The sequence below is a fragment of the Excalfactoria chinensis genome, chromosome 1, assembly GCF_039878825.1.
Source record: "Excalfactoria chinensis isolate bCotChi1 chromosome 1, bCotChi1.hap2, whole genome shotgun sequence".
NCBI lineage: Eukaryota > Metazoa > Chordata > Aves > Galliformes > Phasianidae > Excalfactoria > Excalfactoria chinensis.
Genome location: NC_092825.1, coordinates 41,376,548 through 41,403,659, shown reverse-complemented (window position 1 = coordinate 41,403,659; position 27,112 = coordinate 41,376,548). Strand labels below are relative to the sequence as shown.

The following is a 27,112-nucleotide window of genomic DNA, read 5'->3' as shown; positions in this document are numbered from 1 at the left end:
AGAGGATAGAACCAGGCTCCTCTCAGTGACATCCAATGGTAGGACAAGAGGTCATGGGTGCAAGCTGGAACATAGGAGGTTCCATACAAATACGAGAAAAAACTTCTTCACGGTAGGAGTAACAGAACACTGGAACAGGCTGCCCAGAGAGGCTGTGGGATCTCCTTCTCTGGAAATATTCATAACCCTCCTGGACATGTTCCTGGGTAACCTGATCTAGGTGTTCCTGCTCCTGCAGAGAGATTAGACTAGATGACATTTCAGTGTCCCTTCCAATCCCTGACATTCTGTGATGTCCATCCAGTTGTTAAGAAGTGGCAGCCACCAAGCCTAGAAAAACTTCCATCCATTTTATTGTTCAGCGTGACATTACGTGGAATACCCCTTTAGTCAATTTGTGTTGGTCTTGACCTTGTCCGCGTACGCTTTGTGGCAGTCAGCATTTTTCAGTGTATTTGTATTTAGAGAAATCAGTTTAAGAAGTTTGGACTCTTTAAATGTACTGTGCATTTTAATGATTTATGTAGAAAAGGAATTAAAATTTAAGGCAAAAATTCTCCCTTGCATTGTGTACTTCTTTCAGACCTGTTATTTCTGGACAGACAGGCATCATGAAAGAATGCAACCGAGATCTGTCATGAAGCTATGACAGAGCTTTGCATGGAATTCTGTGCTTTACTCTTTTATTAAATATCTTGTAAACTCTCATTCTAATATCCTAAAGTAGACACTGTTTTGAAAGCATTCACCATAAAAATGAAGTTAACATATATAACTCATGAATTGGCCTCCACTGTGTTGAAAACAAAATATTCCATCTTCTCTTGGCAGATTTTGTGATTATCTAGGCATGGTCCCAAAAGCACATTTTGCTGGGATTGGTTTTTCCTGTTTTTGTTTTTAAACTTGTTAATTCAGTAGCTATAATAATTGTAATTAGTTATGATGAGCACAGAAAAAGAATTATGCTCTACTATTTATTATAATTTCTTCTTATTATTAACTTTATGTTAGAAAAATATATACAGCATTACACCTTCTTCCAAGGGAAGACAAAAGTAATGGAGAATCTGTTAAGTCCAGATACAAAAGAACAAAATATTTCAATATTTATCTACACAGCTCTGAAGTTCACAGAAAATCGGACTCCGATTCCAATGTTAATGAATGCTCAAAACTTTAGGCAAAAAATATGATTAAATCTCTGTTAGTTTCGAGTCACTTTTATAAATCCATACGAAGTCAGAAAAAATCATTAATATCTCATTACATATTAATCATTAAATATTAGCCTTTCCATATTTAAGGGGAGTTTATAAATGTAAGGGAAATCCACTTTTGACATTGGTAGATAGTAACATGACAAGGGAGAATGGTTTTAAACTAGAGGAAAGGAGATTTAGATTAGATGTCCAGGGATCTGTGGATGTTTGTGTGGTTTGTTTTTTGAATATATATTTTTAATAAATAAATAATTTTTTTCTTGTTTTGCTTTGTTTTTAAAGGAAGATAAGCTAATAATTATTATTAACTTAATTATATAATAATAATTTCCAAGTTAAGCTGGAGGGAACAATAGGCAAAGGAGACTGAGAGAGATGAAAACCAAAAAGAAGCATGAAACTACATTAACAGATGAACCTTTAAGTGTGGGAAAGCAATCCCAAGTGTAGTGGGGATTAAACACTGCAATTCTATACAGCTTTAGTAGGGAAACAAAAATACTCACAAGGCACAATGGTATGTTAACACACACCTGTTCAGAATGGCTAGTCATTACCAATTTCATGGACATGGATAATGCAACTGGTCACTGTCTCAAATAAAAACATAACAAGCTCCAGTAGAGTATAATGTTCCTCTTTTAGTGTTTCCTTTAGTGAGATAAACCCTTATCTATGAAGACAAGACTAAATGGCTAACTTCAGAGTTAACTGATGGGTATTTTTTTTCCTCATATGAAATCCCAGCTGAGATCTCTCTTTTTCCCCCAGATGTGGCATATTTCCAAACAGATTTCTAAGCATATGTTTCCATTTGCTTCTGTGGCATCTGATGTCTGGCTGCAGATGCAGAGGATCAACTCTGGTTACTGATTCCCAAAGCTCTCTCAACACAGGATTCCTCCTGGAAATAGCTCACAAAAAACCACTGAATCAACATGCACTTCCCAACCCTTCTTCCCCATGTCTTTGCACCCTTTGCCTTAAGAAGCATTATGCTGAAGGACAGATCTGCTGCAGGAATGACAGAGCTTCCCAATACATAGGGAGAAAACTTGTGGAACAATATTCAGCTGCTCTTTACCCATAATGCAATATAATAAATATATTAGTGCATACCTGTGCATAATAGATTACCATGTGCTAAAAGAGGGCAAACTGAACTCCAAGAATTGGAGGAGTCAAACCAATATTTTCTCATAGTAATAATGACAGTAACATACCATATGCTTTATTGCTATGCTTCATTATCCTCCCCGTCTTTTTATTTTTGTCACACTTACCAAAAAGCTACAATGGTGAGCTTAATGCTATCACTAGTGTGCTTCCTACTACCCTTTTGTCAGCAGTAACTCTCACATGTGACAGGCAGAAGTCTTTAGCTTTTTAGATTTTTCTTAATTCTTCAGGTCTTGTGTTTCCTCACTTTTCTTCATCAACTGCATCTATTTTTTCTTCCTTCACTCCAAAGTCAAAGAATGTTTAGCATCCCATCAAGGGAAAAAAAAAACAAAACAAAAAACAAAACACACATAGAGTTTATTCATGTCAAGCTCCCCAGTTCATTTACATTTGCTTTGGGGAAGAAAAAAAAAAAAAAGAAAAAAAAAAAAAAAAGAAAAAAAAAAAAGAAAACAGAAATCAAACCTGGGCAAGCCCACAGCTGTCAACAGGCAGCAGCTGTCAGCGAACCAAATTCAGTCACTCTTCAGTGAGTCACAACTTTCAGCTGAAGAAATTTGCTCCCTTTTTTTTAAAAAAAAATTCTTTTTTTCTTTCTTTTTTGTTCTTTTTCCTTCCCGCTAAGAGTTACACAAAGTAAAACCTTCTACCCTAAAATGCAAACAATCAGTGTAACTTTTCAAGAAGGATTGGTGTTTTATTCTCATCTTCTTTTCTAACACAAATACAGATTTTATTTCCTCCTGCTCTTTTTGAGACTGACCTGCCCACTGAGATTCTGTGACATTAGAAGTCATAAGTGGATCACTGCTAGTTCTGCTGTTATCTCACTCCTTGCTATAGTAAAAGCAGAGATATGTTTGGGTGAAACACTGCTGCACCCTGAACCAAGGTGAGCTGCTTGGGTCGAAAAAATCTCCTCATTGCATAAAAGCATAACTTTCCCTGGAATAGTTAATGTTGAAGTAATGATATAGACACCATGAATTTTGGTGTCTCATTCTTGCCACAGAACGCTAACCTGAACTTATTGTTTAGGGATTTCACCTTCTTAACTTTCAATTGAACACTGAATACCAGAGGTGCTTCTTTTGAAAGAAACAGTTTGTATAACTGTCTTATTTTTGACTTGTCTATACTTTTTGGAATGTTTTATTCATCGTCTTTAGCAAAAATTCCTAACATGAAATTGTGGATTGAAAACTCCTGTGTCAAAACATTCAAGAGCTAATAATCCCCTTGCCCTTTAGAGTGATGTTAGCCAGAATTCCCAGATCTTTTACCTAATCCAAAGACTCTTCTTTCAGTCATGCCACAGGCAATATGGATGATGCCATTGTCTTCTACTATTTGTGAATATATCACAAATTCTAATAGTGTGTTGGTATGTGCATATTTCCTCCAGACTGATAGTTCTAATGATATCTCCCTTACTAAAGGAGAGATGTTCATCCTGGGCTCTGTTGAATGTAAACACCTGAGGTTGGTGATGATGTGCATGTATTAGAGGTTGAAAATTACACATATTTGAGTCTGGAATATCTTCATCTGTGGAGCAATTTGCTCCTAAGATTAAGTCCATCTTCAAAACACTTCAGTCATTGTAGTGGTCCTTATTTCTTGTGATCTTAGATCTTCTGAGCACCCAAAAATTTTGTGTAGATTCTTGGGTCTGCAGTGTCATGGAAAGTAGAGCAACTCTCCTTGGAAACCGTATTGCTTTTCTTGTAAGAGGCTTCTCCTCTATCTTGCTCTTGTGCAGCACAATATAAAAGGCAGAGAATGAGGACTGGTACTGTGGGGTTATTGTCTTCCTGAGAATGTTTTAAATGCTGACTTTTTCTGCATATCATTTCTATCAAGAAGGAAATTAAAAAGGGGAGGTATGTGACAAAATAGCAATTTCTGACCCAATGAATTTTTCCAGTAAATATTCAGGCACTGAAATGTTGCAAGTATGCTATCAGGAGTATTATATGAATTTTACATTTGAACATCATTTGTAATTTATCATCTCGATTTCTTATTGTAACAGACGGCTTATGAAAATTGCTTATTTGCATGTCCGTATTATTGAAATTAACATCCTTTTCTGATATTTTGTTAATAATAGCATAATTATTTAATGTAGCACGAAAAACATGACTGAAGCTCAAGCTATTCTCCCATTTTAGTGCTTCACTAGCATATTATTACATCTTCCTTTCTACTCATAAAAAAAGCATCATTCCTCAGCTGTGTTCTAGTAAACTGTTTAGGAGTATGGGACTGCAAAACAAATTGGGATCATTGTACAGAAACTAGCACAAAAGAAACAAGAACAAATGTTAAAAGTGTTTGACTCTTGGAAACAGCAGTCCAAACAAGTGAGTAACATAGACAAAACATCAAGAAACTGTCACGAGACTTTCTTACACAAAAGCATACTTTGGCTTCTCTTGCACTGTGGCATTACACAATATCGTTAAGGACTTCTGAGAGCAAAATCTAGTAAATATGGTTTACTGGTGGCCTTTATGTTTTCCTGGGAAATGGTGTTCTTTATGTGTTAACTCACTCATAGAGGAAGGGTAGACTGCATAACATCAGCATATTAAAGGAAGAATGTTCTATATAGATATTTTTCTCTCACCATAAGATGTACAGACAGTTTCCCATCAGCCATACTTTAATAAACTGGAAAAAGGTAGTGAGTCTTGCTTGTCAAAAATAGGGTCTCTGTCTGAGCCTGCTTCCCTGCTGCTGTTTTGACAGTAGCTTCATATATTGATGTGCAGCTCTTGAGGGACTTGGTGCTTTTCCCCAGTTGCTCCTTAGTGACCCTTTCAATGAGCATGACATCTACACAACTGCCTCTGATCTAAATCCAGTTTCTCCCCTTCTAATCTCCTATTTCTCTTTAATAACATCAGTTAAAAGAAAAAATGTTGCTAGTTAGTAGAAGACAAATGTGTTTCCCTTTATTGTTTCCCTGTCCTTTTTCACTTCAAAATAGAAAAGTGTGGGGAGAAAAAAAATAAAAATCATTTATTTCAAAACTTTCAGAAACTAGCTACCTCTCTCTCTCTCTTTCACTCTCTTTCTGGCAAAGCTATGAAAAGAGAAATGCAGTGCCATGAAAATCAATTCAGGTTTTGCTGCTGACTTCAATAACACAAGGATTTAAATATTGACTTTATTCTGTTTTCTGCATTTCCTTGGAATGAAATAACGGTTATCTCGATTAAGCTAATTCACATGTTGGGATGAAGTATAGATCAAAACTAATTGTGAAGCCTATCGAAAAACTTCAGTCACTAGGAAATGCAATATTCCAAATTTAACAATAAGAAAAAAATACTTCGGTTTTTACCAATCTGATTTTCCAAGATACATTCATATACAGATTTTACCAAACTGTTAAGAGTTAACTGTATAACTGTGGCATTGCCAAGAGCACCCAGACAGAGTCTGAGAATTCAACTTTCTTGTTTTCTTTATTACTGAAGGCCTTATACTGCATACTTTCATTCCATGCTCTTGGTATCTTTCATTAAAACTGTTTTCTTTTTTTGAATATTATATGTTCTAGTACTAGATGTGCTTAGTAAGTAAAATCAGCTAGTGAAATTCCCCAGTATAAAATGAGCAAATAAAGTACCTTGCTTTTTATTGAGAAAATATGATCTGCATGGAAGGTTCAAAATGAAGATTTTAATTTTAATACAAAAGAAATGAAAAACCCACCAGTGCTGGCTCAAACTCTATCACTACATCATCTTACTGAACAATGATCTCTATTGTGTATATAAGAATGGTCACATAAACAGTGTCATCATGATTTATTTTATGACAGATACAAATGTTGAGTGGATATTGTAAAGCTTTAAATCAGATATGTTTACTTTGCATTTACCTCTGTACTTTGGAATTAAGGCATTCCTTAAAGTAACATTACATTGCCTACATGACTTTTCTCATTGTAGAGTAAAAGGAAAGTCCAAAGCTTTCACTGCTGGCACAACTGAAGTATAGATCTTCTAAGTAATCTGTTACATACATGCTATATTAATAAACTCTAATAAGCCTAGATTGCAAAAATGCATTACAGTGTTATTCCCTTAATGTTTCTTTTGGCAACCCTTACTGATTTAATCTAATTCAGTAAACACCCACAGGAATGCATTGTTCTGATGACAGAAGACATCACCTCTACTAGCTGGAAGTGCTGCAGCATAGCATTAACATTTTATATTGATTTAGATAAAATTTTTACAGTCTTTAATGAAATCAAAGATCTACGGGAAAATGAAGAATTGCACACTATTTGTGTTAGTTGTCATGAAAGAAATTCAAGAGGAAGTGGAAGTAAAGACACCTGTGCACTGAAGTGGTTGCTTGAAGCATTCAAATGCGTGCTAATGAAAGCATGTGTTGCAGTTACTGGTGAGATGTCCTAAATGACACAAAGACTTTTCACTGAGACAGAATTTACTGCTCATTTGAGCAAGCCTGAACTCTGCAAGTGCTTGGCAGGCAGTGTTTTGCTGACTATGAATTGGTGAATGAAGTTTTTCAGATGACCTTTTACCAGCAAATTCCTCAGGCATACAACGGCTCCTCTAGGCAGTGATCCAAGCACTTTGCCAAGTGGAGACCAGGCTTCCTGAAGCTATAGGAGGAATTATGATAAGTAGATATCATCAAATTGTCACCATAAACTCTTCATTTACATTGAGATAATAGACAGGGGTTTTCCCTGACTTACTCTGGCCAGAAGGTGGCTTAAATGCAGCAGACTCCATCTCTGATTGGATGGAGGAAGCCAACAGCCAAGGGCCATTTCAGTGAGTACACTGGCAGTGGCAGTTTATAGACAGTTTTCTGGGAAAATAATGAAAATAAGCAGTAGATATCATCAAAGCAACCCACAAGTAGAAGTATGGGGATGGGAGTAAAGGTTTGGGGTTTTCTTGAAGGTACCGGGTAGTAATTCCCAAACTAGGACGTCAGAGTATAATTTTTAGAAGTGATTGCCAACAAAGAGTCTGAGAATTACTGACAATTTTTTTTAATTTATTTTTTTTTTAGGAATATGAAGAAAGATTCATAGTTACAAATATTCTTAGCTATGATAACATAGCTAAGAATCTTAATATTCTTTTCTGTTTATCTATTTATTTACTTATTCATTTATAACGATATAGACTTTGAGTCTCAATGTCACCTTCTATCGAGTAGGCACAGCAGTTTCTGTCTCTCCCTTCTCCTAGCCACACTTCTTGCTCTCTTCATGTTTGTTCTTTCCCAAGCCACATTTTTCATGACTCATTTCATTTTACTGAAACTTCAGAAGGTTCCCATCTTCATAATCTTTGTTTTTATTCACTCTCATTTCCTCTCCCCGAGAAGACATGCCTCAGAACAAAAGGCAAAGTAAACTGAATAAATATAAGCCAACGTAAGAAATTGTTTAATTTACTGTTCCTATTAGAAAAACTGACAATTTTGAAATCTATCACCCTGAGATCCTCTAGCACTCAGGCATATTGGAAATCAGGAAAGACTTCTATTAGCATAGAAAAACTTTGTGCATTTGAGAAGGAAAATGTTAAACTCGGCCACATTTACTGTATAAACTGTCCCTGATCCATAACTGAATGTGTTTCATTCTGGGCATTAATCCAGAATAATTCATTGGGGAGGGAGGAATAAAGAGAGGGAGCCTACATTTGAAGAGAGAATGAGGATGTTTCTCTGACTTGTTGATTTAAAGCATGGCAGCTATCTAAAACTGTTCAGGGAGATGGCACTATACAGTGACACTTAAGGCATAGTGGTTGCACAGGATGCAACAGACGTGGTAATTGGAAAAATGTGAAAGCATGTGAAATATGTATTTGCACACACTCCTGAAGCTGTAGAAGCCTGAGTACTTAGGTGGATGACCTTTCTCCTCCATAGTTTTACATGTGTTGAATGACATGGAACAAGCTAATCCTTGTAGTCTTCAATGAAGCTGCACACAGAAGTTCTCCAGTGCTTCCTTCTGGAATATCTCAAGGTAAAGGAGATTCACTGTTTTTCTAAGTTTGTTGGAATTTCAGTAACATGATCTGTGTTTAACGAGTATAACAAATGAAATCCTGAGTTACACAGGGTTTGAGTACAGTATCTTGAGTAGCTCGGTAGATGATTCATGGAAAGGTTAATGCATAAAACTCCAAGGCACTGTTTCTTCTGCCATCAAGCCTCTCCGAGCCCTTGTGTAAATTATCTGCCAACAGATGGTGCTAATACAACCAGGAGACTCAAGGTCTTCTGGTGACACTGTATTTTCATGTGCTGGAGTGCAGCATTATTCAATACACTAGGGCTGCTATTGTCTGGCATCCCAACACATTTCCACTCAGGCTGTATAAACAAAGAGTAGCAGCTTCTGGAAGAGCTGCAGGGGTTGATGTGGACAGCCTGGTGTTTAGATTTTTCAGATGTAGGGGACAAGGTGGATTTAATAGGGCAGATTTCAGGTACACTGTTGGATGTATAGCTAAATAAAGGAATAAGACCACAGGGCAGGAAGAAGACACAGGTTAGAAGACTCTAACCATTGTCCCCATCTTTGAATAAGGGCTTTTTGGTGCTTGGTCAGGATTGCTGATGGACACATCTGCTTGGTGCCTTCCTGACGTGTCTTTTCTTTATTACCCTTGCTTACCTACAAGGCATATAAAGACCCATAATTCAGCTACCTGGTTCAAGAGCCATGGCTTGTCTCAGTACTGTTTCTGTTTCTGAGGAGTGTCTGTGTATTGATCTCTGTTGTCTCTGCTGCACAGATTTTTCAGAAGGCACAAGTCACTTTCTGATGAATGGGTTTGGGTGGTTTTGTTTGTTTGTTTGGTGTTGTTTTGTTTTGTTTTCTATTTGTTTTTCCTGGATTTTTTTGTGCTTCCATTCTGCTAAGGGGTCAAGGATGTCTGTGCCACTTACCTCACTTAATCCTAGACACTGGTGAAGAAGTTGTTAAAAACATATTTTTCTGCATGACAGAACACTGCTGTAGACAGAGTATATGATACTTTAAACACACTGAATTTGATTATCCTGATGTGCATTATAATACATATATATATATATATTATTTTTTCTGTAAGCATTATTATATACAGTCAGTGCAATAAGTCTGGAAGGACATGATCTTATGTAGCTTTGGGAAAGATATGAGTCATAGCTATTTTATATCCCTATGAGTGCATGGAAGTCTCTAACCCAACTGTAACTAGGTTAGCAACATTTTTCCCTTCCACAGTTCTCTGTTGATTTAGTTGATGTGACATCCCCTATTTCTTGTCTTAGATCATTGCATAATGATTTAAAAAAAAAGCTGCAGGATGGAAGGTTACATTTGGAGAAGACAGCAGAAGCCCTGAGTCATGAAGAAAGATTTATTAGGCCATAAAAAAGAAAGCTGGGAGAATCTGTAAGATGTGTAAACCATTAGAGATAACTGCTGCAGATACTGAAGATGGTGCAGAGACAAAAATGCTTCAGCAAAACCTGTAGTCTAAACAGTCAGAGAACTGAGCTGTGAAATGAAGAAGCACATTTTTAAAGAAAGAAATGAAAGAGCTGGGACAAATACCATGGCTGATTGTAAACATACAGGTTAAATCCCTGTGAGACTTGAAGTAACTCTGATGTCTTCATATGGGATCACTTGATTTATATCTTATGTTTTCCAGAGACAGAAAGGAATAAAGGAGATGAAGAGATGTGGAGAAAAAAACTGACTGTGAACCAAAGGAACGATGTGGGCCACTTTCCATAGTATGGCATTTTGCTTTCATTTGTACTTCATATATAACTTTTAATATAGCCAAATATTAGACCTTCTTGTTATAAAGTATTATATAAGAGGCAAAAAGAAAACAATGCAGTTGAAATGCTGGAAATTTCATTTTGGCTCCATTAGCATCATGACTTCAGTTAGAAAGACATTCTCCTTTTAAAGCTGGTATGTCATGAATGTCATGCTGAGGGCACATACAATGACATGGGTTAATAAGAACCCAGCACTTCTATAACCTTTTTCCACCTCTACTGTATATCTACCTTAAGTTACTGAAGATTTTTCCAGAACTGATATATTTTATCTTTAATCCAATTAAAAGCTAATTGAGGTAAGCTTGTCATTAATCATACAAATTTGATAAAGGAGTGCATCTCTGTGTACTAAAATTTGTCGAGATTTGCACTTAATACACATATTGATATTGATTAAATTGTAGAAGTATCATGCAGTTCCTGTGAGGAACAATATGGAAATTAATTTTGTTATTGTTGTACTTTAATATGTAAATCAAATCACCAACAGCATAGTAATTTTAGATTGCAGTATTGTTCTGGGAGTGATGTAAAATGACAGACAACATTAAATGAAATAGTTTGGAAAACAGTGATCTGTATCTGGTTGTAGTTAAATAAAGCTGGGAACATCATGACCTCCCATACAGCCAGATGTGGAAAATGTACTTCAAAGTACATTACCAAAGTAATACAGAACTAATGGCTTGCAAATTTAATGAATGCTGTTCCTGCAAGAAATCTGAAGCCTCATAGTCTTGGAACCCATGAAAACAAGGCTTATGTGCAAAGTACAACTGGATATTCTGTAAATAATCTGGAAAAAGTGACCTGCCATCTACAGATGGGTAATTGCTTCAAAAGCAGTTATTACCTGCTTGGTTAGTGTTTTGATTTATTTCACTTAGCAATTTGTAACATCAGCTGCATCTTTTACTGGGATCATTATATATTTAAAATATGTAAATATAAAATATTTTAAAATAATTAATTACACAGAAGTATTTTTTAAAATATATAAATATATATATATATATAAAATATATATATAAAATATATATATTTCTAGAATTTCCAGTTAGTGCATGGAAACATTCATTTCAATTTACCTGCCTACTAATAAGACAATAAAATCACTGTATATGCAATTAGAGAAGAATAAGTAATGTTTATTTATCCATCTATAGCAAACTGATGTTTCAGGTTTTAACTACTAGTACAAAAAGCTAGTCTGTCATTTAAAGAAGAATGTGTTAATGTCTTTGTGTTATTTTTTGGTTGTTGTTGTTTGTTTGTTTGTTTGTTTGTTTTGGGGGGTTGGTGGAAATGATGTTTCATAGCTCATTTGATATTGCTTCCAAATAGAAAAATCAAATTTAATCAAATTACTAGGAATTCCTTTGCTCTTTTCAGTTTTTACTCTTTTTGAAGGTGTTGGCCTTTAGTTGCATATTCTCCTTAATATTATATAACATTACACTTTACGCAAAACTGTTACTTTCTGTTAGATTGTATGTTCAGGGTCTTTTTTTCATTGACTATGTTGCATAGCACAGTCTGTTAATGACTACACATACAGATGCACATCACAACCAGTCTGCAAAGAGAGGTTGTTGACATCAAACTTTTAATGTGTGCTCCAGTCCTTTCTGTTAATCTGCCCTTTTGAGAAGGAAAGCAAAAAACGAAACACCCACCACACATCCAGTTGGTTCTACCTCAACAAAAATGGAGGAGTAGATGCCTTGAAGAACTGATGGCATGATATGAAATCATTTACCTCCATGTCAATCACTTAAACATGTTTTGGGTTAATAGGCACTGAAATCTGTTTCCAGCAGTCTGCTGCCTAAGTCTGTTGGTCTGTTGTCTGTTGGTCATTACAGTACAATGTCAGTACACTGCATAGGTGCATCTCAGTAACAAGTATCAAAACTGTCATATCTGACAGGGAAGCCAGGAAATGCTATTGAGAAATGAAATATTGTCTCTGATAAACCATTCCCTTAGGACTACTGGGACATGCTGAAAGAAAAATGAAGGTGAATCTTTCCCTGCAGCCTTTATTTAGTGTGTACAATTCACACAGGACATATGTATATGGATAACGTGTTTGTGTGACAAAGTTGGGATGTCCATACAGCACACCACTAGGTGAACTTTGCTCAGAGTGTTGCCTTCAATACTGACAGTCACCAGCACATAGATTTCCATTTGACTATTTATCTTGTCTGTATCGAGAAAAAAAATCACCCCTCAACTCCACATTGCCTGTACTTAAATAAATGAATCACAAATAGAATTACTGTCAAACAACTCAGCAATTCTGTACTTCTGATGAAAGCTCTTTCCCCTTGGCCCCTCCTTGCAAACACTTAAGTAAATTAGCACAGGATAGACAAAGCAATATACGGATCAAAGGATCAAGTTGTACTAAATGGCACAGGACTATTAATGCCCTCCTCGGAGACAGAAAATTAACTTTTGCTTCTGTTTTCCAAAGGTGTGGCCCCACTGCAAAAATTGCAAGTTAGAATCACTTAACTCTCTCCATCTCTTAGTGTATGCATCTATCTCTCTCCACTTATCAGGCTTATGCCACCAGAAAATAAATTGCTTTCATCCAGTTTTTCAAATGCAAAAATTTGAGAATTCCCTAGTTATGATGCCAGGTTCTATCTCCTTCATCATCCTACTTTCCCTCTATCTTCTGAAAAGCATTTAAATTCCCAATTTATAAGCTTCTGAAGAATGAGCCAATTCATGAGGTGCTCTGAGAAAGTTTTTCCAGGAGCAGCAGTGTAACAGAGATTGCCACCCTGTAAGAAATGTGATATGGCACTCAGGAAAATCTCACATGTGGGGCCTCCAGTTATGTGAAGAACAGATTCTTCAAAAAAGTACTTATTTCACTTCCCAGACTACCCACAGCACTAGCACAGGCCTCCCTGTTTGGATTTCCTCACCCCTTTCTAAGCTCTATTCAGGTAAGAACACTTGAGAGCTCAGAGAGCAAACACAAGAGAGAGGCTTTCATGGTTTACTTCTGTGCAGCACTATTAGGCAAAAAACCTTTTTCTTCAGGAAAGTGTTGGTTTTTGTGAGGGAGGATCCTAAGGTAGGCTAAGAAATGGCTCCAAGATCGTGTCCTGCACAGTGCAAGCTTATTGTGTTGCAGGCATCACATGTGCCTATGCAAATCTACCCATTGCCCCTTGCCCTTTAAGACATTCAGATGCACACAGCAATGCAACTGTGTGCCTGCTGCACAGCCAACTACAGAACAACTTAAGATGCCCTTTGTGAAAGGAGAAGTCAGACTACCTAAAGAAACAGTTTTCAACTGTAAAATAGCCTTTCAGCTGGGATTCGTGAAGGATCAGATATTAAGAAGATGATGGCTTGGGGATAAGTTTACATCCATCTGTCAGTTCTGCTCTGGAAGGGATGTCGCTTATTTCTGAAGGCAGCTGCCACCTGTAGCTGTGCCAGAAGAGCAAGTTCTCCCCCCAGGCCTAGTTGAACCAGCTCTGACTAACATTTCCCCACCCAGGAGAGCTACTTAAACTACTTAATATAAATTCCTTGAGGCAGGGGCCTGATTGAGTTTCAAGACCTGTTAGGTCCTACTGGTTAGAGGAACAGATTGTCTCCCATTAGCAAAAGGCAAGGTCAAAGTAGCTTTGAATGCATTACAATCCAGGGGCCATTTTAACCTTCCTGTGTTTGCCCTTTTTAATCTTGTAGTTCTTGCTGCTTTATGAGAAATGAGTCTACACAAAGAGAGGACTTGGCAGTTACTCATAATCACATCAAGTAGCATTTTTAAAGGAACAGTACAGATACAAGCTTCTTTCTGGTTTATGTTTTGTTTCTCAGGCTTTTTATGGTATTAATGTTTCCCAAGTTAGTAAAATGATACAACTTCCTTCCAGATTGTATCTTTGCACAGAACGGTTCAAAGGTAAGATTCTCTAAAATCAGGATCTCTTATTGTAATTCATGATATTCCCCCCCAAAAAGACTTGCAGCTCAAAAAATAATCAAACCAGTCAGCCAAGACCACTGTGCTTGACTTTAACCTGGTCCTCAACATTGATTCATCCCATCCTAAATCAGTCAGGCCAACCTTCCTGCTTTCTCATTCCCCTTACTCTTTGCTATTCTTTATTTTAACACTCTGTCACTTAGCTTCTGTCATTATGTTTGTCTTCTGATTGTGTGGCTTGAACAAGAGATCTTTCTTCAAAATGACACAAAATGGTTGTTCTCATTTTTTGAATGACATATTTCTTGTGACATATATGACACTTGTCAACACTCACTTGTGAGATACAAGAGAGCACTGAAACAAGTCAAAGCCAGAGAAGGACACACAAAACTCAGGTTTTCTTTCTCTCTTGAGACATTCGGGTATTGAACTGGAAGAGAAACAACATAGTATGCAACTTTCAAATTTCCATACAGCTCTCTTCCTGTTCTTGTCATATCAGAACACTTTGCAGGTGTTCACGAGTCCTCAGTTTGGTTATGGTTTTGGCAGATAAATTATATTTCTTCTTTTGAACTTATATTTTTTCATAGTACTGAGTCTATTATATAGGAAAAGTACTGTATTTCAGTGCATGTAAGACAATGTAAGTTTTACCTCACATTCCTGTTCAGATGCATTAACATCTTCTGAGACAGAAGAACATATTCATCTGCACTTTTCACTTGGCTGTTTTGGATTCTCTGAACTTCTGAGTTGAAAAGGTAATTTTCTAGCTACTAATGACTAAATTTAATGACTGCTCTGTGAAGAAATGTGTGTCCTTTTTGCTTTCCTTCATTTATGTATTCTTAAGTGGAAGAAAATAGATTGTACTTTATGCTTCTAAAGCAAATGAAAGGACATTAATGGCCTTATGCTTTTTACTACTGATGACTATTGAACGAGTGTGAAATTAACTTATAAACAGATCCCTAGACTGGTCAGCTCTGACTAACTTCCATTTTTCTACAGGATAGTTGTTCTCAGGAAGGAAGAGCTATAGAAGTGAATTTATTAGCATTGTTCAGACTTTTGTTAAAAGGGAATGTAACAGAGAAATAAGTAAATAAATAAATAAACCAGCAATACCTTCAGGAATATTTTTATATATACTGAATATATATAAAGTTTCTAGTAATAAAATGTTGACAAGAGAATACTGGAAGGATATAACAACAAGAAATCTGAGACAAAAGTTTAGATAACTCTTGGGAGTAATTTCATCAAAATCAGGCAAGTTATCCCAAAATACATTTTATCATGTTTATCTGTAATAGGTTCTTAAAATAAATCTTTAATTCTCTTCATGTAAATGCTATTTTAAGACAAGAATAATAAGTAATTATGCTCTTATTAAAGCACTATATTGTTTTGTCAGCTGCTAGCTCTATTCAGGAATACCATTTTCCCCCATATTGCTTCATGATTTGATTTAAGTATATTCAACTGTCTCCCATTGTTTTACAGAAGCATGAATGATGATCAGTATGTGAATCATGAAATACGAATTATCTAGCATGGAGAAAAACTATTCTTTTTAAGTCTGAACGAACTGATTGGATTTCCAGTGAACTAGCTCTCAACCGGTCAAGTGATTGAACAGAACAGTAACAATTCAACAGTTTTTAGTAACATGGCGATTTCATGACAGCTGTGGAAAACTGAAGGTCTGGTAGCTCCTGGGCTATCTTCAGGCCAACCTCACTGATTATTGTCATACAGACTGCTTGCATTCTTTGTTTTACCAGAATGGCCTAAATCTCTCACTGTCTTAAAATTTTCTTTTAAGAACTGCGTGCCATGTGGTGTATTTCCAGTTTCCCAATTTCCTTAAAGGAGAAAAGATGAGAGAGGAGGGAAAGGAAGGGGGTGAGACAGGAGGGAACACCCTTCTGGAGAAAGAATTTGCTTATCCCCACATAGCTTCATCTGCTTGCTCCTAGAGATGAAGATTCAGCATAATTCTCAGCCTGTCACCACTCCTAGTCCCACAGCCAGCTTTAAGTAATCAAAATAACAGAATTGATCAAATATTTCTTGTTTGTGAATAGTTAGAGACAGACTTGGAGATGGTGAAACTAACTCTAGCTCTGCTGGCATCATTAGAATTAGGTGAATTTGCATCATTTATTGACTATAATGCTTTTTGGTCCTATCCAAACACTAATCACTTGCAGAAGTAGATAATCTCCATCAGAAATGGCAGGTGTGAATTAGAAGAGCTACTTTTGATTTTAAAAAAACATGAAATAAATTAAAAGCTCTGTCCTATAATCTCCAAGAGTCAAACTGCTGTTCTTTTCATTATTATTACTGTTATCATTATTGCTGCTACTTCAGATAGTGTTATTCACTAATTTGTGTCAAAGATGTGCACAGATATTAGAAGAATTATTTCCTTTTTCTAGTCCTTATTTCTAAGACTAACTTATTTCAGACATTTGAATCCCAAAGACACCTGTTTTCTTTTGAGATTATATCAAATACACTAAACTATGATTAGTGAATGCTTATCATTTGTATTCAGTAGAGGAATTGGTTTTTAAACAAGTTAATCTCATTGTCTATAAACAGTCTTTGACATTTTTAAATGAAACAAATGTATCTGTAAGAGTGTTGATTCATAGGATTAGGAACAGTTTATCTTCAGTATTTTAACTCTGTGCTGACAGATCAAAACCAGCCTTGCCTCTGAAAGTTATTAATATTAAATTCTGTGGCTGTAGTCTTTAAAACTTCCATTTCTCAACCTACCCACCCACCCACCCACCCCCCGTTCTATGTGCAGTCCAAATATGGCCATCTGAACCCATGTTCCAGGCCAAACATGGTTATTTGAAATACATCCTGAAGCTGATGGCAGATGAAGAGATGGGGCGAGGAAAGAAAAGGGGAAAGCTTGAACCTGTGCTTTCATGTGTACTCTCACATAGTGGTTATTTATTTGTATTGTGGTTAGGCAGTCACCCTGTTCTTGATAAAATTCCAGCTATCCCATCTGCTGTCGTCATAGAGGCAATATTCAGTTGTTTCTGTATAGCTTTCTGGTGTCGTTCTAGATACTGTGATATCCTGCTGTCAATCCAAAAGGAAAGAGGTCTCCTTTATGTCCTGTGCCATATGTTTTAACCTCATGAAAAAAATCTTTGACACTTTAGTATGATAGTAATGATGGTGTGTCACTATCTGATGTTTAGGCAGTGCCTCACAAGATGTTTCTAACCCCTCAAGTGTCAAAATTTCTAACCAATCTGTTTGGTCACTGATCTTCAGTAGACAAAGGCAGATCTGCCATGGACATCACATGTGGATGTAGCTACCCAGGTTTACAACAAAGCTCTCATTTGTCTTCACTATCATTTCAGAACATAGTTCCTAAAGAAAAATCAGCCATAACCTAGCAGGCAGAAGTTTGTTCTTTAACCTGAATACAAGTGTGAATGAATTTAAAATTCATTTTCCATGAATACTCACTTTTATGACTTTCTATAAAGCTTTAATAAGGAAATGATGCTGTCAGGATTAGCTTGAATGATGAACTGAAGCACAGAGATACCAGTGTAATGACTAAATTCATATCCTCAGGCATATTTCTCCAGGTCAATAAAAAGATGATACAGAAAACCATGGTCATATGTAAGATTTTATTTCAGTTGTTTCTTAATTAGTCAAACATTGGTTCCAATAAACCTTTCACCAACTAAAGTAATTAAAATAAGTTAACCCATTGTTAAGAAAAAAATGTTCAGGAGTATTCCTTCAAGCACATATGTGCAACCCTGAGACAATAATTTATATCCCTCTGAATACTACAGGGCTGATTGTGTTATTATTGTCTTGGTGACTGCTTGAAATAGCAGTTTGTCATAGGATTTTCTCCTTCTGAAATGTTGACTTAAGGATTTGGTATCAATCGTAGCAGGAAAGAAATCTAAAAAACAAACAAACAAACAAACAACTAACTAAAAGTATTGCAGGCTTTTACTTTGTGCTGCTAATCAGCCTTCCAGATACTGAACTGTCATCTATTTATTGCAGTCTCATCTCACGTAGTTAGTTTGTTGGGATTGCTCAGTCCTTTCTGTTGTTCAGCCTGTTGTATAACAAGGCTTCAGAGCAGCAGAAAAGTTATATATATATATATATATATATGCGTATAATGATAAATGATAAAACAACAAGCAGCTTATTAGCAGAGAACCTTTACAAAATTTGGAATTGTTAAACAAAATTAGAGAAATTGCAGATTTATGAAAAATAAGACGAGTAAGATAATCTCAGTTACCCACACAAATTGGATAAATGTCTCCTATGGACAAGGTTAAGAGACATGGCTCTTCCATGCAAAGTGCGCACGTAGTATTAGAATCTACTAGGAAAAAAAAATCTATTTTTCTGTTTTTATCTATTCTAGATTTTATTTTCAGTGATTCATAGGACCTAGTCCAACAAACATGAGTGAAAGATCCACTGATCAGCATTTAATTCAGTGCCTGATGTAAATAAAACCATCACTTGGTATAGGAAAAGTTAATGTGTAAATGAGGGGAAAAAAAAAAAAAAGAAGAAAAAAAAAAAAGAAAACGAGCACTACAAAAAGGAAGAAACCTCTAAGCAACTTGTGTATGTTTAAAACATTTTTTATTATTATTATTTTTTTTTTTTTTTTTTTTTTTTGCTAGAGGAGAGGGAAAACTCAAGAAGTACACCACAAGCAGGAAGCCACCATCCAGCAGCAAGAACTGTGAAGAACTATGATGGAGATGTAGGAGTAACACTGGGGGTTGATAGGATCACAAGAGGAAAGCCCAAAGACCACTTTTCATTAATGGCAAATGTCTGTTCCATTCATAAACAGGGATCTACAGGGTGTCCTGAGAACTGCTGATTAGCAAGTCTGACTTCCAATCCTAGTAAGGCAGTGTAGTCGGTGATAAAGAGAAAGAACATTGTGCTCTTATGCCCATCAGCACACAGCAAACAGTGAGTTATATGTATTTTGCGGGGGAGCTAATGTATGAGAGGTGATCATCATGCAACGCATTGCTTAGTAATTTTCTTCCATTTCCCCTCACAGTTTACCATAGAAACGAAGACATAAAGCCCAGCAAATCTAAAGAGAATAATCAACTGCAGCTTAATTTAGGATTAATAAGCATGTTATTTACTATTTTCCACGTTGTTTCCTCTGCCTTTAGGATTCCAAGAGAAAAACTGGCTCTTCTTTGTACTTCATTTTGATGATTTTTAAACTGAGTTGCTAATGTCACGTTGTACCTAAAAACATGCAGTGAACAAATCCTTTCCTGTAAGTGCTGGGCCTTCAGTTTCTAAAAATCAAACTAAATAAGCACTGCAGTGCTTAAAGTACGCAACAAGTCTTGTAGCCAACTTTTTCTGCTGCTGATATAAATTTGAGTTCCTCATTCTCAGTTTATGTAAGTTGAAACTTCTGGAATTTGATGTTATTTCACCTCAGGAAAGGCAAATTCACGTAATGCTCCATGAAGGTAGACTAGCTTTGACTTGAAGATCATAGGAAGTTCTCTGGGCACTTATGTGGGCACTTTCTTTCAGTGATGCACAGGGCACAGACTGAGTAGCTCCATGGAAATCAGCAGACATCACTGAACCCCTGAGGAGCTCAGTTGACTATTGTTGAGAGCTTATTTCACCAACAGGCTGAGATGATTCAGGTAGGGAATCTCGGCTGTTGGAGCAAAAGCTCCAAGGACCCTTCTTCTTGCTTAACAGTGATGAAATCGTGACCATTGTACACCTAGCTGATAAACAACATAAGAAACATCTAACTGAATACAGATGATATTGTCTAGGAAATGTCATGATTAAATATTCTATGTTTTAGAGGACAAATGCATCATTAGAATGAATTTCTTTTAGATACAAGAATTTTGTGCACAATCTTTACAGCAGCCACCACAAACTGTAACAGCTCAGAACTGTGCCACCCAATCCATTTCACTTTCCATCAGGATTGTGGCATATCCCATGCAGAATATGCATAGGAAATAGCTGAGGTGATTCTTTACTTTTGTGACTACTATTATTATCAACTATGACATTTTACAGCAAAATATTACTGAAAAGTCACAGGAGAGGGAGAGAATGAAAAGAATCTGGAAGATAAAAAAAATCCACCAGGCAAATAAATAAATAATCTACTGAAAGATTTACTTCAAAACTCAAAAAAAAAAAAAAAAAAAAAAAAAAAAGCTTACAAAGCAAGTGGAATAGACAACAAACCAAAAATAACCTGTGTTTTAAACACAGATTACTTGGTGGTTGAAGGTTTACATTCTAATTTCAGTAAAGTCAGGGGCAGTGCCACAAATGTCGTCAGGGTAAAGAGCAAAGTTCCATGAAAAAGAAATTCCAGTTTCTGTGCAGTGGTACAAATGAGCAAAAACATATAGACACTGTAGATAACAGAAAGGGTGGGATAATGCACAAATTTTTTATCATTAATTTAAATTATACTGCAACATTTCACTAAGCAGAAGTTGCATTATTATTACCACCCTTTCCTAAAATTAAACTTTGAAGAAGAAGAAATTCATTCCAGCAGAGGAACAAGTATTCTTCCATTGATAATATATTATGCTGCTGTAAAAAAAAAAAATAAATAAATAAATAAAAAAATGCTACTAAATCGTACTTGTTATTTTAAATATGTAGAGTACAACAGAAATCCATAAATAATCATTTTTTTTGGTATTTTATATATGTAATGTTGAAAATAAAATGCTTATTTTGAGCTTATTGTAAAATTGGCAGCTAAACACCTCCAAATTTCACAGTACATTTAAGAACACCAAACTGTAATGAGGATTGAAAAGGTGAGGGGCCAAAGAGGCAAATTGCTATGTACCAAGAACTTCTTTTATGACAAGGAGCCTGACTTCTCTGTTCTGAGGTCAATAAAGTCAATGGTATTTTGCACAGTGTGTGCCCTTTCTTGAACATGTGTATATTGAAATGAAGGGGAATTAAGTTAGATCCTGTCTTATCTTGCACCGAACTTGGTAATAACTTAAACCAAATAAATGTTTCTTTGCTTGCTGAGTTCTAATCTTCAGGAAATTTATTGAAGTTTTCACATTGCTTTTGCCTGAAAAGGCAATAAATCAAAGAAAACCATTTGTAATATACTTCTGCACACACACACACACACAACAGAAAAAGATGAAAAATCACCTTTGTCCAACTGTATCCTGTTAGCCAATCTTTTGTGATGATCAGAGCTGGTTAGCATTTACAGGCCTTTTTTAGAGGCTAAAATGTAGGGCACAAACTCCATCTCCTTAGCACACGTTATTTAATCATATCAGCCTGAACTTTTTTGTTCAGTTCAATTGATTCTCCTATTAAGAAAGAAAATGGCTTTCCTCAGATCTTTAATGTTTTCAGACCAATTGAGAACCCATATAGCCATCAAACAAAGACTATTACGGCATTGAAAGTATTGAATAGCTATTGCAAGCCCACTGCAGTGTTCTTTAAATAAGTTTCCTATTTATTACTTGTGCTCTCAGTAGGCAAAAAAAAAAAAAGAAAAAAGAAAAAAAAAGAAAAGAAAAAATTCAATTGATTCAGGATGAAGTAGACTGACCTGTTCTGCTGCTGAAAAAACAAGAGCGTATGAGGTGGATAAATTGCATCTATGTTTTAAAATTCACAGCAGGGAAAGGTAGTATTATTGTTTGAGAGAATGACATTTTTTCCTAATATAGCAAGAGGGATGCATGAAAAGGCCCACTTCTCAATGACAACTCTAGAAGAAGGGGACTAACCTTGTGCCCCAGAGTATCTGCATGAAGTTCCAGTATTAGAAGTCAGCAGACTTTTCCCTTCAGAAACTGGCCCTGAGTGCTTGATCACTTGGACATTTTTTCAACTAAATCAAAACTGAAAGACCATTTACAAAGACTCTTCCCCACAGTTACAAAGCATTAGGGTATCTAATTCAGTGGTGATTCCATAGGGATTAACCATGAAAAGCTGAGCCTGCATGACAGTCCCAGATGCTCACCAAAGGTGGGAAGAGCTTCGGGCTCCCCTCAGCTATTACATCAAGTACCTTCTTCCTGAAGCCAGTGAGCCAACCTGAAGGCTATCAGGCTCTTTATTCTCGATAGAATATTAGGAAAGAGATGGAGAAAATGAAAAAATAAAATTTCCTCATGATGGGTAGATGTATGGATGAGGTTTTATCACAGCTTTACAAATAATGCTGTATGCAGATTTACAGCAGATTTACGGGCTGAAGGCAAATGTATAAGCCTGTTTGAGGTTGATAGGAACAACACAACTGGACATCTCTCACCAATTGCCATTCTCTAAGCAGTGAACACTGAAAGGATCTGACATTTAAAGTTGTTTCTATTTTCAGATGTTGGGACATGAAGGATCTGTATCAAACAGACACAAGAACAAGCACACTGGGATTCGATTACAGGATGTTCAGCTTAAATATTGACACTTCTCTTAAACTCAGAGACAGTCTAAACAGGTCTTTTCTTTCTCATTTCTCAAGGTATGCAGTCAAATGGCAATAAATGCTCAAATCTTGAGTTTGACATATGTCATTTCACCATGGCTCAGACAGTGAATACAGATGAGAAAAAATAGGAGGAATGATTTTGTGTATCTTGACTTTAAGTTATTTTATTTATTCATTTATTTAAGTTATTTAATTCCTTAAATCTCAAGTGTCTGTTGCTATTTTCTCAATAGCAACAAAGGTTTGAAAGTTAATACTCTTGAAAGTTTATATTCTCAGTAGTAGAGGTACTGTACTTTCTGTACATGCGTATACATACTGCACCAACAAGAAACATGAACGATAGTGGTAAATATGTGTCTGATGATACTGGTTACTTCAGTATACAAATCATTGTCAATTTTGGAAGGCCGTGTTTTCAAAGATAGAAATGAAGTCATTATTTGTACAGGTTTGCTGTTGTAATTTGGACTGATTCTGATAACAAGTTCATTTTAAGTGTTCTACACCTGAAGAATTAAGAACATATCCTATGCACTTCCACTGTAAACATATCCACATGTATCTAAGCTTTTACTACTCTATTAACAGTAAGGCACAAAAGAATTGTTTCCACAGAAAGTTGAAAGTCTGTATTCTGTATAAATTATGATAGCCACTAATCACAATAATTTTGTTTAGCATTCAGATAGCTAGAAGAATGCCACTGCCTGGAAATTCAATGCTTTATTCCAGGACTGAGTCACTTAAGGTGACTCAAAACCATTATTTTCATTGCAGTGTATTGCCTAATTAGCAACTCAATTAATAGTTTATAACTTAAGCCATTTCCTGGGTTTTCACTTTGGTCATGTAAAAAGGTAGTTTTTGCAAAATGCATTTTTTTCCTTATAAAAATTTCAGTCCAGTAGGAAAAGCAGTGTTTTCAAAACAGAGCGCATCAAATTACAATGAAGCAAAACTTGCATGTGTTTTGTCAGAATATTCCAGCCAGAATACCCACTACATAATAGCAGACATTTTACCCAGATTAATTTCTGAAACATCTAGGATATGTAGTTAAAAAGAAGAATTCTGAAGATAAGTCTCAGCCTGTTGTGTGACAGGTAACATCATATCAGTTGCATACCCACACTTCCAAGCAGAGGCCATCACTTGGAAGTGAAAAGTGATGCAGGACAACAGCAAAAATAGGGTAGCATTTGAACCCCAGTAAAATCTGTATCAAAATCCTTAGCCTTGGTGGAACATCAGTTCTTCCACAAGCTGTAGCAAATCAGTAAAGCTTACTGAGAACTTCGTGCATTCTACAGCTTTGCAGAACACTCTGAAGTATTTCATAAAATCTCCCAAAAATATTGAGAAATGACTGAAAAGGTTAAAAGTAAAAAAAAAAAAAAAAAAAAAAAAAAAAGTCATGCCGAACCAGAAGAGCAAATGTTAGGGTTGAAAGCAGGTGAGATGTACTGACAATTATAGAAGAGATCTTGCTTAGCCAGAGCTCGTTTTCCCTGCAGAAGAGCAACAAAGGTGAAATAAGTGAATAGTCCATTTTCACTTATATCTACCTTGCTGTAGGACTATAACAATATGTTTTAGCTGCTGCAGGTAACTTAAATTAGTAGGATATATCATGGAATTTGTTGTAATCTGAATGAAAATCACACGTATTTAACTTTTTATGTTCCAAACTTCTAGAGGTTTAAATCACATAAGCTGTCAGAAAATCTCCTGAGAAGCACAGAAAGACACATTCCTTTTAAGTCCCATCTGGAATGGACAAAAGTACCACAAAATATGCTAAGCAGAGCAGGATTGGACTGCTGAATGCATGCACTGGATGCTCTACTTTGACTTTGCTGCTTTTAAATCATGTAATTCCCTCTATTGTTACGTTAAGGTTTTGAGGCAAAGCCAAAGTCTCTAAAGAAAATCTGCCTGTCTTTTTAAGATAGAAAGCTAACTAAACCCTCAGAGATGTTCCCAGAAAATCTTCATGGCTGGTAGATGAGAGAGAGCTCCTGAAAGAAGGATTTATTTTCCCTTCTTTTTTTCTTGGACATTTCTCCTGAAACACATCTAAAGCAATATTTTACAAATACTGCCTTTCTGTAGGATTTTGAAGTCTCTGATGGAGTAAGGGCCAGAACTGCTATTTGGAAGGATATGAGCAGAGATGAGCTGAAGGTTATGAGCATCTGGCAGTGGAGGCCAGGCATAGCAGCACAGCTTTAGAGGAGCACAGCAAGATCCATGCTGAAAGCTATACCACATAGAGATGGATGGGGATAGGGAAAGAAAGGTGGTGTGGAAGCATCAGGGAAAATGAATCCTGTTCACTGCTATCAATGCACAAAATTCCTAGGACACTCTCAGAAGCTCAGAAATATCCAAACCGTAAGATTCTCTCATCCAGACATCCACCATATTCTCACAGTACACACAGTAAGATATTTAGTGTTCACCCACTCAAAATTATCAGAAAAATGAAATACCGTCTTACTCTAAAATGTCCCACTATCAATCTCTGTAAAGTTCTCTCTGCTCTATTGTTTGTCACAAGTGAATGGAGACAGTGGAATAGAAAAGCAAAGCTCCTACATAGTACCATACAAAAGAGGCTTATTTTCATGAAGGTCTCTATACCTCACACTTCATAGGACTTATCTCCAAGAATGTGACTGGCTATGTGTTAACAACAACAGCAGAAATAATCTGAAGATTCTGTGACCCATTCCAGAATGAAGTTGCCCAAAAAGGGACATCTTGCTGGCTGCAGTAGTTGTGGTTGGACTCAGACAGAGACTTGCAACATGCTTCCAGGCTGAAGAGGGTTTTTTGCCCCAGGAATGGGTAAGTGATTGGGTGAGGCCTGGATGCTGTATCTCATGCTTGCAGTGTCTGTGAAGATAGCATGTTTGTTGTGCCTTTGTCACAGCATGATGACAGTCTCTCACACATCTCTCACTCACCTCTCCTACCAAAGGGCTAACCTGGGTTACCTGGCATATAGGTATGTCCTTTTGATACAAGATTGTCACAAGACACCATAGTTTAATCTGTGGTGAAAAGACCCTGAAAGTATGTGGATTTGCTGCATGGCTGAAAGGTGTTCTGTATGGAGATCCATCCAAAGGGATGTGATAGGTGCAGCTCCTTCCTTTATTCTTTCACAGGTGGTACCTGTACTTGGGGCTGCTGGGTATGTGTCATGCTCCACCTGAGGTATATCTGCAGTGTGCTTAGAGATGTTCTGACATGCACCCAAATAACAGATGCACACTGCCATTTTCCTTCAGCCAAATTGTACTCAGAAGTCACCCCCCTTTCAAAGACAAATGGAGTACTCACGGGTACTATAGTTGTGAAAAATGGACAAAACCAGAAGCTCCTTTGATGCTGTTATATCTAAATATGCACTCTGTATAGACTCAGAGTATCTGTGCCATGCAGAATTTCTCTAAAACCCCTGAGTCTTACACTGCTTTCAATTTGAGAAATACAGCATAAATAATAAATATCTTATCTTGAAATCAGGGGAATATATTTCAAGTGAGCTATAATATATATTAATATGTATCACACAGATGTCTTTAAAAAAAAAAAAAAAAAAAAAAAAAAAAAAAAAAAGAACACTTAGAAAACTTTCTTTTTATGTTTTTATGTTTAATAAGTTTTGTACAGTTTTCTCCTGAGAAAGAGAAAAGTTGAAAGTAGGTTCTGGAATAAGGGCAGTTGCTGGATGGGAAGAGGGGTAATATTTTATATTTTAACAGGGAGTGATGGTAAATGGAGTTAAATCTAGCCAGTGGCCAGTCACAAGTAGTGATCTGCAGGGGTCAGTATTGAAGCCTGCCCTGTTAATATCTTTATTGATGATCTGGATGAGGGAATTAAGTGCACCTTCAGTAAGTTCACAGATGACATCTTGTTGGGAGGAAGTGTTTATCTGCCTGAGGGTAGGAAGGCCACATAGAGAGATCTGCATATGCTAGATCAATGGACTGAGACAAACTGTGTGACCTTTACCAAGACTGAGTGCCATGTCCTGCACTTTGGTCTCAACAACTGCAGCACTGATGCAGACATGGAACAGAGTGACTGGCAGGTTCCATAGAGGACAAGGATCTGGAGCTGTTAGCTGATAGGCAGCTGAATGTGAGCCAGCAGTGTGTCCAAGTGACCAAAAAGGCCAATGGTGTCCTGGCTTGTATCAGAAATAGTGTACCTAGCAGTTATAGGGAAGCAATTGTCACCCTGTATTCTTGGCACTGAAGAGATGGCACATCAATTACTCTGTTCAGTTTC

General features: G+C 36.5%; 1 long non-coding RNA gene across 3 annotated transcripts in view; it reads left to right on the top strand.

Moving 5' to 3' along the window:
• Nucleotides 1-25,658, top strand: part of LOC140264724 (uncharacterized) — a 48,008-nt gene extending 22,350 nt beyond the window's left edge. The window contains exons 1-4 of one of the 3 annotated variants that reach the window (XR_011906093.1): nt 8,347-8,448; nt 10,130-10,214; nt 14,916-15,005; nt 18,966-20,315. This is a non-coding gene — a long non-coding RNA (uncharacterized lncRNA). Of the gene's footprint in view, nt 1-8,346; nt 8,449-10,129; nt 10,215-14,915; nt 15,006-18,965; nt 20,316-25,544 lie in introns of those variants that run through there. The other 2 variants (XR_011906092.1, XR_011906096.1) reach the window with 2 other exon arrangements.
• The last annotated feature ends 1,454 nt before the right edge of the window (nt 25,659-27,112 follow it).